Raw genomic sequence first — 16,620 nt, 5'->3', positions numbered from 1 at the left:
TCTCATCAACAATGCCGAGGTATTGGCGGCGGCTGTATTGGTGGCTATGGTGGCTGTGTTGGGGGCTATGGCGGCTGTGGTCCCCGCTATGGCCTGGGCTATCCCACACCTTGTGTCCTTACCATCCACGATATATTGCCGGAGCAGGTCCAACATAGACTCCTGTCTGGCCTCCACCCTCGCCAACCATGCCTCAAGGCTGATGATGGGAGCAGCAGTGGTCGAGGGTGCTGTGACGGGGCCTGCAATGTCAGTGCTGTCCTCGTGGATGCTGCTTAGGTCTGAATTGTGCAGGCAGGGATCCGCACTGCTGCAGGTGGGTGAGGGCTGAATGATGGGTTGGGGGGTGGGCACGGGGCTTGGGGAGTGTGGACATGCCACATGCGTCAGTCCTTCCTGGTCCACATGCTCCTCCACTGCATAATCAGTGTTGGTCAGTGGTTCTACGGCCTCGCCTTCCACTGGTGTAGGTGTAGACAGCTCAGTGTCCACAGTGTCAGGCGCAATGGGTGTTGGAGTTGGCTGCGAGGCTGCCCCGGAGGTGGTGTTGTCGCTGGCGTTTTCTTTGGCCAGGACGTGGATGCTCTTGTGGTGGGATCCTGGCTGGCATCTTCTCCATCGGTGCCTGGGGGGGGGTAGAAGAGATGCAGGGCATCAGTGAAGGTGTTACATGCTAGATGCATTATATGGTGCTGTGGGGTATTTAATTTATCATGCATTCATATTTTACAGGTGTCTCACACAGGGTAGTATGAAGGGGGCATTTTGGCGTTTGCTGCATGGCAGGTGGCATGCCGTTGCATTGGGGTTTGTGTGATGTATTACATGGGCACGGTCTGTGTGTGTTGGCTGTGTGTTGGTAATGGGATTGGCACTCAGCATGCATTTCAGTGTGGCAGGGTTTGGCCCTCCATCTGGACAAGAATATGTCTATGTGTGTGTTGGGACATGCATTGCCTTGCCTAGACTCTCTTCCACATCACTTGTGCTACGTCATGGTTTCCCCTACAGGGATCTGCAGGGTCACTCACCTCCATCTGCAGATGTTGCCGCACCCTGCTCCATTTCCCCAAATCCCTCGATGGACTCCATCTGTATGAACGTGCTTGCCGTCTCCTCCCAGGTGGTCAGTTTGGCAGGAGAGTGGGGACCCCCGCCTGTAGCCATGGCCTCCCTCTTGTTGCTTGCCAGGATATTACGAACCCTGAGGCGGAGGTCATCCCACCTCTTTTTGCAATCCTTCACTGTCCATGGGGTGGTTTCGACAGCCGAGACCTTGCGGGCTACCTCCTCCCAGATCTCCTTTTTGCGCTGCTGCACCTCACGCTTCAGGTTCTGCTAATTTATCTCGTCAGCATGTGCGGCAAGGGTGTCTGCCAGCATGTTAAGTTCTGCATCCGAAAAGCGCTTTTTACGCAGGTGGGGGGTAGTTTTCCGGGTTGCCTTCGACATGGTGAATGGATTGCCACTGGTCTCTCCTGAAAACAACTGGAGGTTTGGGAGGATTGCAATGGATTGTGTTTTTAAAGATGGCTGCCAGCGTATTTCCCGTTCCGACGCGATGACGTTACTTCCGAGTCCGGTATTACGAGGCTGGTATTAGCATGTTGTTATTACCGGGTCGGTATTAAGGGGTTCCTCCTAGGCGGAGGCAGTAACGGCGGGTCCCGTGAAGGTGCTATCAGGGGGTTGAAGGGCCTTTAGCGGCATGCCGGTATGGCCATTACCGGCATGGGGGTTCGCGCGTGCTCGCGCACTCGTAATCACCCGCTATTGGCGGCGTCATACAAGCACGGACCTGCTACTACCTCCATGCCGGTAATGACCCTGTTTTTACCGCGCTTCTCATAATGAGGCCCCATGTCTAGGTTTCGGGACTGCCTTTGTGGGTGTTTCTGCTGGGTTTCTGATTGTAGCTCTAATCAGCACATTTATTAATAAAGATAAACAAAGCCAGTGTCCAAAACCAGTCTAATACTAACAGCAGAGCTACCTTCCCGGTGCCATAACCTCCAATTCTCCAACAATTCCTTTCTTTTTTCATCTGTGATTTTCTTATCATTTTTATGACTCCTCACTTTTTACAATTGTCATGCACATTTTCTTTAGCAGTTATCACCCTCACTAGCACTTTGGCAGGAGAATCGTCCATGTACAACTGTCCTGCAGAACTAGCCTCAGCTTTTGGTTGGTAAAATAATCTCGGATTAGGAGCAGGATCTCGGCACCTTCCCTGTGTGATGGGAGCAACATTAGGCCAATAAACCATGGTGCTTTGGGTTCTGTGTGGGTTTCCCAACCCGACCTGGTTGAATGTATGTGATGGGGGCAAGAGTGGGGAGGAAGACAGAAAGAGAGACATAGACCTTGATGGCAGCACACTAGCGAGAATAAAACAAGGATGCACAAACGGTTGGCTAGGAGAGCCACAAGAGGGTAGAAAATGAAACACTGTGAGGGCCTCTGGCTTGTACAGAGAAAGTGTTAGCCACTGATTTTACAGTGTGCAGAGGTTGCTAGGAGTAACCCTTTAATTGGTGAGCTATGTTTTTCTTTTTAGGACATTTTACTGCAAATATATGTGGGGGAGACCCCGCAGCTCCCCCAATCCGCCCTACCTTTATTGTTCCCCTTGCCTGCTCGCCCCCCCACATACACTTGTGGTACAATGCGGCAAAAAGAATTTGACCAATTCTCCCTCGATTAAATATACTGCAGCCAAACCTCCTGCTACCTATATTACTACTTTCCCTAGGTTTTGTTTTCTGTGAGTTACTGCAGGTTTCCTGCATCAATTGGCATCCATCACCTTGCTAAGTAGCTCTCTGCTGGATATACCAGGATTGCTTGGACACTAAGCAAGCGTTGCTGCTCATGTTCACTTATCATTCCCGTATCCCTTTGAGGGGCTAGCATCTTTATTGCTTTGTATTGCCAACGCTGGACAATGGGGCAGCTCTCGCCGGATCCGAGGTCCGGTGTCAGATGTGTAGCTGGATATCGGGATCCAGCAAGCTTCAGCACCAAATAGCCCATCACAAACTAAAGGGCTATTGAAAGAAAAAATAAATAAATAAAACAAAGTGCTTTCCGCGCTATGGTAGAGAGTGGGGGGCAGAGCCGCACATAGCACATTGGCGCCATGAGCGCTCTTCTGGCTCCGCCCCCCCCCCCACCTATGTCACAGGCAGCAGGCGCCAAGGCAGACCCTCGGCAAACCTGGGGGCTCGCCTCTGTGACCTAATATTCTCTGTGCGAGCGCACTGTGCACACAGACCTTGTGTGGACAGTGTGCTTGCACAGAGCAGACGAGATCACTCAGGCAAGCCCCCAGGTTCGCCGGGGTCAAAGACCCTGTGACTGAGCAGAAAGCGCACAAAGCAGAATCCATTTGGAAAACGCAATGATCACGGAGCCCTCAGCTTTGCTGGCTCGGTGATCGTAGCATTTCCCAAATTAATTCTGGTATTTGTAGTTTGGGATGCCAAAATACATTTTGACACGGATGGTGCATGCTGTGATGGTTTGAAAAGTACACACACCATAGCGAGGTTCGCTTACTATGGTTTGTGTACTTTTCAAGCTATGAAAGAAATTGTGCAATTTTTAAAATATTATTTTTTCTACATTTCCATTGATTGGAGTTCAACTGGCAGCTCTGTCTCTTCTGAACTCTGCCTCCTGTGAACTCTGCCCTCTCCTCCAAACTTCACCTCCACGCTGGCCCTTGTTGGATTTCCCTCCAAATTATTTCCATTTCCACCACTGTGTATTGCCAATACTTAGTAACATCTGAGTCTTGGGATTCCTACTCAGGTGCCTTTCGTTCAGCTAGTGGCTATGATGCACATCCCTTACCCGACACAAATGCTGTTACTGCAATGAAGAGAAGCCCCTCCATTTCCTTTCTGTACAGTGAAAAAAAATTGCATTATTGTCCTGGTCATTTTTAAATGTTTACCTCCACCTTATAGGGAGCCCCGGCTGGGTGATTGTGATTATCTTGTGCTGGGCGCCACGTTATGCTGGGCGGAGCAGGGATCCCCGTCGAGGGTGTTGGCGCGTTGCCACTGTATCTTTACAGCATTGGGAAGGTGTTGGGACAGTGCCCTAGACTGCGCCCATTGTTTGTCTCTTGGTCGAGATATTAGTGCCTCCGGTAGTATGTGGCCCTTCTTAGGTGGAATGCTGGTGACAGGGCTTCGTGGGGGGCCTGGGGTGATTTCTTTAGGTCCGGGCAGGATGATGTAGTTCTGCTAAGACCAGGTGCACCTGAGTTGCTTGGTTTCTCCGCCGTCGTTTCGTTTTCATATGTTAATGCGCAGTTCAATTATGGTCTTTACCTCACTGGCTCACTGACAGGCGCGCCTATGATGGGCTTTTGGGCACGCTTCTTCTGTTTTTGGCCACCCGCGGTATTCTATAGTTGGGGCCACCCACTCCGGGACTGCTGCAGTGCCATGAGTCGTGCTTTTGGGGTAGTTTTGGGTCGTGTGACCGCGATCCGTGCTTCCCCTGTGCATGTGGCCTTGGGTGTGGGGTTTCCCAGAGCCTCAGTGGCTGTTAATGAGTCTTATGTCACACGGGAGGACCGGGGCTTCAAACAGGTCTGCCGCGCGGGTGAATGTCTGTGTAGGCGCGCAGGGCGCTCGTACCTGGTCTTCAGCTGGGTTGCGATCGGGCGCCCGGAGCTGTTCCTCTCGCCCGCGCTGGTCTTCACAGGCCTTGTAGGTCTCTCCCTGGTGCTGTGACCTCACGCTTGCCGGCTCCTCTCTACGGCCCGGAACTCCAGCGAGGCGCGGCCGGCGCTCCTGGGATGTTCTTCTCAGGCGCCGGTCTGTCCTGCAGTCAGTTGCTCTCAACTCGCGGGGTCCTCTGCGCCTCCGCCGGAGGCCGTTGCTCCACTCCGGCAGGGAGGGGGGCTCCTCTTCGCCGGGCAAACGGGGGCGAACCACCAGGCGACAGGTGGGTTGGACGCAGCGTTTTTGTGTGGAATCGCCTCAGCAACAGATGAGAGGCAGCATCAAGCAATTTAAACGCCACAGAGGCGACGATTGTTCAGAATTTTGTGGGAGCGACACAGAGCTCACAGGAAGGCCGCCATCTTGGATGGCTCTCTAGCACCGTCTCTATTGCTACTGTTAAAGTATATTTCACATAGTAGCACTTGATAACGAACATTGGCCTAAGCGCATTCGCATCACACTGCAAATTGCATTTGAATTAATCTGAATAAGGCTGACTACGCCGCCATTTTAGAATCATCCGCCATTTTGTTTAACTCCTGTTTCTGTCTCATGTTAAACTTTGTGTTTTCGGCTCAGAAAAAAATGGACTTTGCACGTAGATAAACATGTTGTGGCTGTTGAAAGTGGATTGTTTGTCCCACACTAAGAAACATTGGAGCTAAACTAGAGTTGAACTGAACAGTAATTTAGATGTTGTCTGTACCAATAGCGTCATCCTCGTTCAAACACTGGAACAGAATGTTGAATAGCTGAAACCGTGTGCCTTTCCAGAAATCTGTGTGTACGTTCCTTGAAACTGGATTAACCTTAAGCTTGAAAACAAATGTTAACATTGTATCATATGTGCAGGAAAATATGTCTAGTGTTTGAGGAAATCATTGAAAAATGTATAGTTGTTTGAATCTGCATGAGTTATGTGAACTGGCTATGAACCCTTAATGAATATGTAACTCGAAGATGGACTGGACGATGTAACTGGGACTATGGAAAGTGTATATAAACCTGTGCCTTTGTAATGTCCAGCACTCTCCCCCCTCACTGTGTCTGCTGGTACACACTGTGAGGCACTGAGAGCCCGATAGCTGTCTGACCAATACTGTACATGTACTTTTGAACTCGTGACTGGCATATTTCATCTTTGGTGGTTTTAAGCATCTATATTTCTTTTGATCTTTCAGATGGCGCCCGAATAGGGACCCTCAAGATTGATGTCACATCGCTAGACGAAGACTAGGCTACCAGACTGGGATCGGGCAGTGACGGGGGCCCCTGCAAAGTGAGACGCGATTCCTCCGCAGTACTGCACGATCCGATCCCTGAGCATCGTTTAGTAGGACATCTTGACGAGGGTCCCCATATCGAGGCCTGTTTATCGAAAATCGCCAGCCACGATGATCCTTTGAAATCCGATCGGACCCTTTGTATTTTGCAATCATGTGAGTCGTGCCCAGATTCCTAAGAATCCTGATATTGGTTGCAGTTTTGGATTTACAAATACAAACAACGCAAGGTAACACCAGTGATCTGATATGCCTGGGAAATTGTCATCCTGTTTCAGGGTATTATTCCGCAGAGATAGACAATCTTTCAGACAAGGCCAACCGGCGCCACCCGATGGGTTGCCAGCTTATTTTACGTATTGTAAGTACGGCCTAGAAGTTATCGTATTTAATGATATTTGGCACAGACAGACTAGACATGTTTCTGAACTTCAGTGGCCAGTTTATGGCAGTTTTGAAATTGCCCGCCTAGAGCATTTAGAATCTGCATTGTTGAAGAAAAAGGCTAGGCCTGCAACATTTGATGCAGTTAAAGATTGGAGAAAGGAAGCTATGCAGCAACTTAAAAGTAAAGAAAAGGATGCACGTAGACACATGACAAATGCTGAGAAAGCACTATTGCATGATCAACAGAAAAAGACGAATCTATTAGAGGTATCTATAGGGCCTTCCTACTCAATGTGTAAAAGATATATCCATCTCAGGATTTTCATACATTAGATTAATTAATTAATAAATTGTTGAATGAACGTAGAATTGCTTCCAACGTACCACCTCCTTATGTGCCTCCTCCCATTGTAGTTCCTCCTCTTCCTATTGTTCCTCTTCCTGTTGTTGTTCCTCCTCCTGTACCTACACCCTTACCGACAGTTGCCGTCCCCATAATTCCATTTGCACTGCGAGCGGTATTGCCTACGCTGCCTATTGACTCTTTACCAGGTGGTTCTGCTTTGCCTGTAGTGGTTGAAGGGGCAGGAGCTGATTCAAGAATAGTGACTCGTGGTACAGTGTCTAAAGACAGAAAAAGAGAATTGTACATGTGGGATAAAAAGTACACAGGAGAGGGTGATGAATCGGCTGTTTTAGTTGTGATTTCTGTCCAAGGGGATATTCCTGAAGAGACTATTTTGATAGAACAGATGGGAACGCATTTAGCTAATATATGGAGTGATTTGACGTACATGAATGTCCCACAGGGGTTGAGGGATTTGAATGTCCTAGCCCGCACAAGGGACACTACGGAGAAAGTATATGAGCATGTCGAGAAGGTATTTGAGTTTAAGAGGAAGCTAGATCGGTTACATAAAGATAAAATGCATGGTAATGGACGGGAAGCTTCATATGCGCAGAGACTATTTCTTCCTCCATTGAAACCAATGAGTGAAGAAATGCGCATTTGCACAAGAGACGCTCTTAGATGGATTTCGGATGTTTCAATTTCTTCCATTGAAGTGCATGACACGTTTAATCAGTATGCTCCGGCAGTGCAAAGGAAAGTGTTACAGGTGATGGTAGAGTATCTACAAGATGAGTTTATGAGGAGAAAGGTTTGTTGACCCGCAGATTTAATGGTCATTTATAAGAGAGCATTTCTACCCGATACTGCTTTGACTACTTTGCCACTCACAGGCCGATTCATGGAATAATTAGCGCGGCGCAAGTGGCCAAAAATGTGCGAATCGCAGTGGAATAGCGAAAATCGCAGTGCAAGTGCGAAAATCGCACGAAAAGCAGCGCACATCGATTCATGGAAGGCCATGCGCAAGAAAACCATCGGATGTGCGATAATAAAGTGCGCGGCGCACGTTGGCGCACAGGCCATCTAACTGCGTGCGCCAGGTCACAGCGAAAATCGCACAGGCCACAGCGAAAATCGCACATAGCGCGGCGCACGCTACAAAAGTAGGCGGAACACGGGCGTAACACTCGGAATGGGGAACAACTTGCCAAAATGTGGGCATCACGGGGGAAGTACAGGGTACAAGTGCGCGGAACGCCCACACGCTCGCCTACAACACGTATTCATGGAATAGAATAGGGCAAAAAAGCGCACGCTCAAACCAGCGCAAAGGCACAAACACGACCGCCACAAGAAAGCAGCCGGTAGCGTCTCTGCGCCTGGAAGAAATGTGCGCCAAAAGGTGCGCCAACAAATAGCACCTATATACTGCCATGATGAATGTCCCATACTGTGGCCCTCCAGGACAAATGACGTGCAAAGGGGTACCCACAAACACGGACACCCACTGACAAAAAATACGTGTGCGTGTATACCGGGGTGCGCGGGAAGTCTCACACGCAAATTGGCCGGGTACGTGGATTTCAGGGGTGCGTGGGACGTTCCACACGCGATTTGTCAGGGTACGTGGATTTCAGGGGTGCGCGGGAAGTTCCAAACGCGATTTGGCCGTGTATGTGGATTTCAGGGGTGCGTGGGATGTCCCACATGCGATTTGGCCGGGTACGTGGATTTCAGGGGTGCGCGGGAAGTTCCACATGCCATTTGTCAGGGTACGTGGATTTCAGTGGTGCGCGGGAAGTTCCATACGCGATTTGGCTGTGTGCTCCCAGGTATTCCCTGTACACCCTCCACGGCCCCTGCAGGCAGCACACACCACAGGGGACTACCCTGCACACCTGCTCATGTCACCCAGCACCCCCACACCCCAGCATCCAGGGGCACCCTCCACCAGGCCCCCACTCATGTCTCCCACCACCCCCACCCCCCAGCAGTGCAGGGGCACCCTCCACCAGGCCCCCACTCATGTCTCCCACCACCCCCACCCCCCAGCAGTGCAGGGGCAGCCTCCACCAGGCCCCCACCCATGGCCCCTATCACCCCCACCCCCCAGCCACCATGGCAGCCCCCACCAGGCCCCACTCATGTCCCCCTGCACCCCCACCCCCCAGCCACCATGGGCAGCCACCACCAGGCCCCCACTCATGCCTCCCACCACCCCCACCCCCCAGCAGTGCAGGGGCACCCTCCACCAGGCCCCCACTCATGTCTCCCACCACGCCCACCCCCAGCAGTGCAGGGGCACCCTCCACCAGGCCCCCACTCATGTCTCCCACCACCCCCACCCCCCAGCAGTGCAGGGGCACCCTCCACCAGGCCCCCACTCATGTCTCCCACCACCCCCACCACCCAGCCACCAGGGGCACCCTCCACCAGGCCCCCACTCATGTCCCCTATCACCCCCACCCCCCAGCAGTGCAGGGGCACCATCCACCAGGCCCCCACTCATGTCCCCCTGCACCCCCACCCCCCCAGCATCCAGGGGCACCCTCCACCAGGCCCCCACTCATGTCCCCCTGCACCCCCACCCCCCAGCCACCATGGGCACCCTCCACCAGGCCCCCACTCATATCTACCACCACCCCCACCCCCCAGCAGTGCAGGGGCAGCCTCCACCAGGCCCACACTCATGTCTCCCACCACCCAGCCACCAGGGGCACCCTCCACCAGGCCCCCACGCATGTCCCCCTGCACCCCCACCCCCCAGCCACCAGGGGCACCCTCCACCAGGCCCCCACTCATGTCTCCCACCACCCCCACCCCCCAGCAGTGCAGGGGCAGCCTCCACCAGGCCCCCACCCATGGCCCCTATCACCCCCACCCCCCAGCCACCATGGGCAGCCCCCACCAGGCCCCCACTCATGTCTCCCACCACCCCCACCCCCCAGCAGTGCCGGGCACCCTCCACCAGGCCCCACTCATGTCTCCCACCACCCCCACCCCCCAGCAGTGCAGGGGCACCCTCCACCAGGCCCCCACTCATGTCTCCCACCACCCCCACCCCCCAGCAGTGCAGGGGCATCTTCCACCAGGCCCCCACTCATGTCTCCCACCACCCCCACCACCCAGCCACCAGGGGCACCCTCCACCAGGCCCCCACTCATGTCCCCTATCACCCCCATCCCCCAGCAGTGCAGGGGCACCCTCCACCAGGCCCCCACTCATGTCCCCCTGCACCCCCACCCCCCAGCATCCAGGGGCAACCTCCACCAGGCCCCCACTCATGTCCCCCTGCACCCCCACCCCGCAGCATCCAGGGGCACCCTCCACCAGGCCCCCACTCATGTCCCCCTGCACCCCCAGCCACCATGGGCACCCTCCACCAAGCCCCCACTCATGTCTCCCACCACCCCCACCCCCAGCGGTGCAGGGGCAGCCTCCACCAGGCCCACACTCATGTCTCCCACCACCCAGCCACCAGGGGCACCCTCCACCAGGCCCCCACTCATGTCCCCCTGCACCCCCACCCCCCAGCCACCAGGAGCACCCTCCACCAGGCCCCCACTCATGTCTCCCACCACCCCCACCCCCCAGCAGTGCAGGGGCAGCCTCCACCAGGCCCCCACCCATGGCCCCTATAACCCCCACCCCCCAGCCACCATGGGCAGCCCCCACCAGGCCCCCACTCATGTCTCCCACCACCCCCACCCCCCCAGCAGTGCAGGGGCACCCTCCACCAGGCCCCCACTCATGTCTCCCACCACCCCCACCCCCCAGCAGTGCAGGGGCACCCTCCACCAGGCCCACACTCATGTCTCCCACCACCCCAACCCCCCAGCAGTGCAGGGGCACCCTCCACCAGGCCCCCACTCATGTCTCCCACCACCCCCACCACCCAGCCACCAGGGGGCACCCTCCACCAGGCCCCCACTCATGTCCCCTATCATCCCCACCCCCCAGCAGTGCAGGGGCACCCTCCACCAGGCCCCCACTCATGTCCCCCTGCACCCCCACCCCCCAGCATCCAGGGGCACCCTCCACCAGGCCCCCACTCATGTCCCCCTGCACCCCACCCCCCAGCATCCAGGGGCACCCTCCACCAGGCCCCCACTCATGTCCGCCTGCACCCCCACCCCCCAGCCACCATGGGCACCCTCCACCAGGCCCCCACTCATGTCCCCCTGCACCCCCACCCCCCAGCATCCAGGGGCACCCTCCACCAGGCCCCCACTCATGTCCCCCTGCACCCCCACCCCCCAGCATCCAGGGGCACCCTCCACCAGGCCCCCACTCATGTCTCCCACCACCCCCACCCCCCAGCCACCATGGACATCCCCCCACAGGCCCCCACTCATGTCCCCCTGCCACCCCCACCCCCCAGCCACCATGGGCTGCCCCCACCAGGCCCCCACCCATGTCCCCTATCACCCCCACCCCCCAGCAGTGCAGGGGCACCCTCCACCAGGCCCCCACTCATGTCCCCCTGCACCCCCACCCCCCAGCATCCAGGGGCACCCTCCACCAGGCCCCCACTCATGTTCCCCTGCACCCCCACCCCCCAGCCACCAGGGGCAGCCTCCACCAGGCCCCCACTCATGTCTCCCACCATCTCCACCCCCCAGCATCCAGGGGCAGCCTCCACCAGGCCCCCACTCATGTCTCCCACCACCCCACCCCCCAGCATCCAGGGGCACCCTCCACCAGGCCCCCACTCATGTCTCCCACCACCCCCACCCCCCAGCAGTGCAGGGGCACCCTCCACCAGGCCCCCACTCATGTTCCTCTGCACCCCCACCCCCCAGCCACCAGAGGCAGCCTCCACCAGGCCCCCACTCATGTCTCCCACCACCCCCACCCCCCAGCATCCAGGGGCACCCTCCACCAGGCCCCCACTCATGTCTCCCACCACCCCCACCCCCCAGCAGTGCAGGGGCAGCCTCCACCAGACCCCCACTCATGTCTCCCACCCACCCCCACCCCCCAGCCACCAGGGGCGGCCTCCACCAGGCCCCCACTCATGTCTCCCACCCACCCCCACCCCCCAGCCACCAGGGGCAGCCTCCACCAGGCCCCCACCCATGGCCCCTATCACCCCCACCCCCCAGCCACCATGGGCAGCCCACACCAGGCCCCCACTCATGTCTCCCACCACCCCCACCCCCCAGCAGTGCCGGGGCACCCTCCACCAGGCCCCACTCATGTCTCCCGCCGCCCCCACCCCCCAGCAGTGCAGGGGCACCCTCCACCAGGCCCCCACTCATGTCTCCCACCACCCCCACCCCCCAGCAGTGCAGGGGCATCTTCCACCAGGCCCCCACTCATGTCTCCCACCACCCCCACCACCCAGCCACCAGGGGCACCCTCCACCAGGCCCCCACTCATGTCCCCTATCACCCCCATCCCCCAGCAGTGCAGGGGCACCCTCCACCAGGCCCCCACTCATGTCCCCCTGCACCCCCACCCCCCAGCATCCAGGGGCACCCTCCACCAGGCCCCCACTCATGTCCCCCTGCACCCCCACCCCGCAGCATCCAGGGGCACCCTCCACCAGGCCCCCACTCATGTCCCCCTGCACCCCCAGCCACCATGGGCACCCTCCACCAAGCCCCCACTCATGTCTCCCACCACCCCCACCCCCAGCGGTGCAGGGGCAGCCTCCACCAGGCCCACACTCATGTCTCCCACCACCCAGCCACCAGGGGCACCCTCCACCAGGCCCCCACTCATGTCCCCCTGCACCCCCACCCCCCAGCCACCAGGAGCACCCTCCACCAGGCCCCCACTCATGTCTCCCACCACCCCCACCCCCCAGCAGTGCAGGGGCAGCCTCCACCAGGCCCCCACCCATGGCCCCTATAACCCCCACCCCCCAGCCACCATGGGCAGCCCCCACCAGGCCCCCACTCATGTCTCCCACCACCCCCACCCCCCAGCAGTGCAGGGGCACCCTCCACCAGGCCCCCACTCATGTCTCCCCCTGCACCCCCACCCCCCAGCATCCAGGGGCACCCTCCACCAGGCCCCCACTCATGTCTCCCACCACCCCCACCCCCCAGCCACCATGGACATCCCCCACCAGGCCCCCACTCATGTCCCCCTGCCACCCCCACCCCCCAGCCACCATGGGCTGCCCCCACCAGGCCCCCACCCATGTCCCCTATCACCCCCACCCCCCAGCAGTGCAGGGGCACCCTCCACCAGGCCCCCACTCATGTCCCCCTGCACCCCCACCCCCCAGCATCCAGGGGCACCCTCCACCAGGCCCCCACTCATGTTCCCCTGCACCCCCACCCCCCAGCCACCAGGGGCAGCCTCCACCAGGCCCCCACTCATGTCTCCCACCATCTCCACCCCCCAGCATCCAGGGGCAGCCTCCACCAGGCCCCCACTCATGTCTCCCACCACCCCACCCCCCAGCATCCAGGGGCACCCTCCACCAGGCCCCCACTCATGTCTCCCACCACCCCCACCCCCCAGCAGTGCAGGGGCACCCTCCACCAGGCCCCCACTCATGTTCCTCTGCACCCCCACCCCCCAGCCACCAGAGGCAGCCTCCACCAGGCCCCCACTCATGTCTCCCACCACCCCCACCCCCCAGCATCCAGGGGCACCCTCCACCAGGCCCCCACTCATGTCTCCCACCACCCCCACCCCCCAGCAGTGCAGGGGCAGCCTCCACCAGACCCCCACTCATGTCTCCCACCCACCCCCACCCCCCAGCCACCAGGGGCGGCCTCCACCAGGCCCCCACTCATGTCTCCCACCCACCCCCACCCCCCAGCCACCAGGGGCAGCCTCCACCAGGCCCCCACCCATGGCCCCTATCACCCCCACCCCCCAGCCACCATGGGCAGCCCCCACCAGGCCCCCACTCATGTCTCCCACCACCCCCACCCCCCATCAGTGCCGGGTCACCCTCCACCAGGCCCCACTCATGTCTCCCGCCGCCCCCACCCCCCAGCAGTGCAGGGGCACCCTCCACCAGGCCCCCACTCATGTCTCCCACCACCCCCACCCCCCAGCAGTGCAGGGGCATCTTCCACCAGGCCCCCACTCATGTCTCCCACCACCCCCACCACCCAGCCACCAGGGGCACCCTCCACCAGGCCCCCACTCATGTCCCCTATCACCCCCATCCCCCAGCAGTGCAGGGGCACCCTCCACCAGGCCCCCACTCATGTCCCCCTGCACCCCCACCCCCCAGCATCCAGGGGCACCCTCCACCAGGCCCCCACTCATGTCCCCCTGCACCCCCACCCCGCAGCATCCAGGGGCACCCTCCACCAGGCCCCCACTCATGTCCCCCTGCACCCCCAGCCACCATGGGCACCCTCCACCAAGCCCCCACTCATGTCTCCCACCACCCCCACCCCCAGCGGTGCAGGGGCAGCCTCCACCAGGCCCACACTCATGTCTCCCACCACCCAGCCACCAGGGGCACCCTCCACCAGGCCCCCACTCATGTCCCCCTGCACCCCCACCCCCCAGCCACCAGGAGCACCCTCCACCAGGCCCCCACTCATGTCTCCCACCACCCCCACCCCCCAGCAGTGCAGGGGCAGCCTCCACCAGGCCCCCACCCATGGCCCCTATAACCCCCACCCCCCAGCCACCATGGGCAGCCCCCACCAGGCCCCCACTCATGTCTCCCACCACCCCCACCCCCCAGCAGTGCAGGGGCACCCTCCACCAGGCCCCCACTCATGTCTCCCACCACCCGCACCCCCCAGCAGTGCAGGGGCACCCTCCACCAGGCCCACACTCATGTCTCCCACCACCCCAACCCCCCAGCAGTGCATGGGCACCCTCCACCAGGCCCCCACTCATGTCTCCCACCACCCCCACCACCCAGCCACCAGGGGGCACCCTCCACCAGGCCCCCACTCATGTCCCCTATCATCCCCACCCCCCAGCAGTGCAGGGGCACCCTCCACCAGGCCCCCACTCATGTCCCCCTGCACCCCCACCCCCCAGCATCCAGGGGCACTCTCCACCAGGCCCCCACTCATGTCCCCCTGCACCCCACCCCCCAGCATCCAGGGGCACCCTCCACCAGGCCCCCACTCATGTCCCCCTGCACCCCCACCCCCAAGCCACCATGGGCACCCTCCACCAGGCCCCCACTCATGTCCCCCTGCACCCCCACCCCCCAGCATCCAGGGGCACCCTCCACCAGGCCCCCACTCATGTCCCCCTGCACCCCCACCCCCCAGCATCCAGGGGCACCCTCCACCAGGCCCCCACTCATGTCTCCCACCACCCCCACCCCCCAGCCACCATGGACATCCCCCACCAGGCCCCCACTCATGTCCCCCTGCCACCCCCACCCCCCAGCCACCATGGGCAGCCCCCACCAGGCCCTCACCCATGTCCCCTATCACCCCCACCCCCCAGCAGTGCAGGGGCACCCTCCACCAGGCCCCCACTCATGTCCCCCTGCACCCCCACCCCCCAGCATCCAGGGGCACCCTCCACCAGGCCCCCACTCATGTTCCCCTGCACCCCCACCCCCCAGCCACCAGGGGCAGCCTCCACCAGGCCCCCACTCATGTCTCCCACCATCTCCACCCCCCAGCATCCAGGGGCAGCCTCCACCAGGCCCCCACTCATGTCTCCCACCACCCCACCCCCCAGCATCCAGGGGCACCCTCCACCAGGCCCCCACTCATGTCTCCCACCACCCCCACCCCCCAGCATCCAGGGGCACCCTCCACCAGGCCCCCACTCATGTCTCCCACCACCCCCACCCCCCAGCAGTGCAGGGGCAGCCTCCACCAGGCCCCCACTCATGTCTCCCACCCACCCCCACCCCCCAGCCACCAGGGGCGGCCTCCACCAGGCCCCCACTCATGTCTCCCACCCACCCCCACCCCCCAGCCACCATGGGCAGCCTCCACCAGGCCCCCACTCATGTCCCCCTGCACCCAGCTCCTCACAATCACCAACCATGTGCGTAATGGTCAGCCTCCACAGCCAAAAGGCCCTACCAAGTAACCCATTCACCCACATGGAAATGAAAATTACATGTTACACCCCCAACGTACATAAAGCAAATGAACCCATGTCTGTCACACACAATGGTTGCAAATGAATTTGAAAACACCCAACATGACATGCATGAAACCAATGAGATGATACCACACAGTGAAGTATGAAAACAAAAATGTATTTAAAAAATATGAATGCAAATGAAATGAAACAAACTACAATGCCAATGAAAAAAAGAAAAGGTGCATGTCCGTCACAAAAAATGAAAAACACAAAATCCCAAAACAATGTACTTCAAAGTCACATTAAAAATGAAATCAATCCGACAGAAAAAAAATAAAATCCAAACACCATTGCTCCATGGAGAAGAAAAAATAAAATTAAAAAATAAAACAATCCAATGAAGAACTATGTACACAATATCCAAGGGTCCATGAGCCCAACTGAACAAAGGAAACCTACTAAAAACCCTAACAAAAAAGCAACTATATACAAAAAGTGGAGCTGTGTCCGTCGACTCCAAATCATAACAATAAACAAAGGAAACCTAAAACTAAAGAACTATATACAAAGGCGGCGGGCAAGTCCAGCGGCTCACTCCGTAGTGTTCCGGGCCACGGCATCATCAAACTCCTCGTGTATGTCCCGGAGGCGGTCCTGGTCCATGGCCCGAGGGTCCGCAGGGACGACGCCATCTGCTCCTCCAACCCCCTGCGGATTGCCTCGAGGCACTCGGACCGCCTCAGGGCCCTCCGCATGGAGTTCTCCGCCCTGACCATCGTGAGCCGCTCCTCTTCCGCCCGCCGCCGCTCCGCACCTATCTGCTGGCCCAACCGCAGCCACACGGAAGACACTTCCTGTCCTG

Source organism: Ambystoma mexicanum, chromosome 9, assembly GCF_040938575.1.
Source record: "Ambystoma mexicanum isolate Mex_15411 chromosome 9, UKY_AmexF1_1, whole genome shotgun sequence".
NCBI lineage: Eukaryota > Metazoa > Chordata > Amphibia > Caudata > Ambystomatidae > Ambystoma > Ambystoma mexicanum.
Note: the sequence above shows the minus strand (reverse complement) of the source record.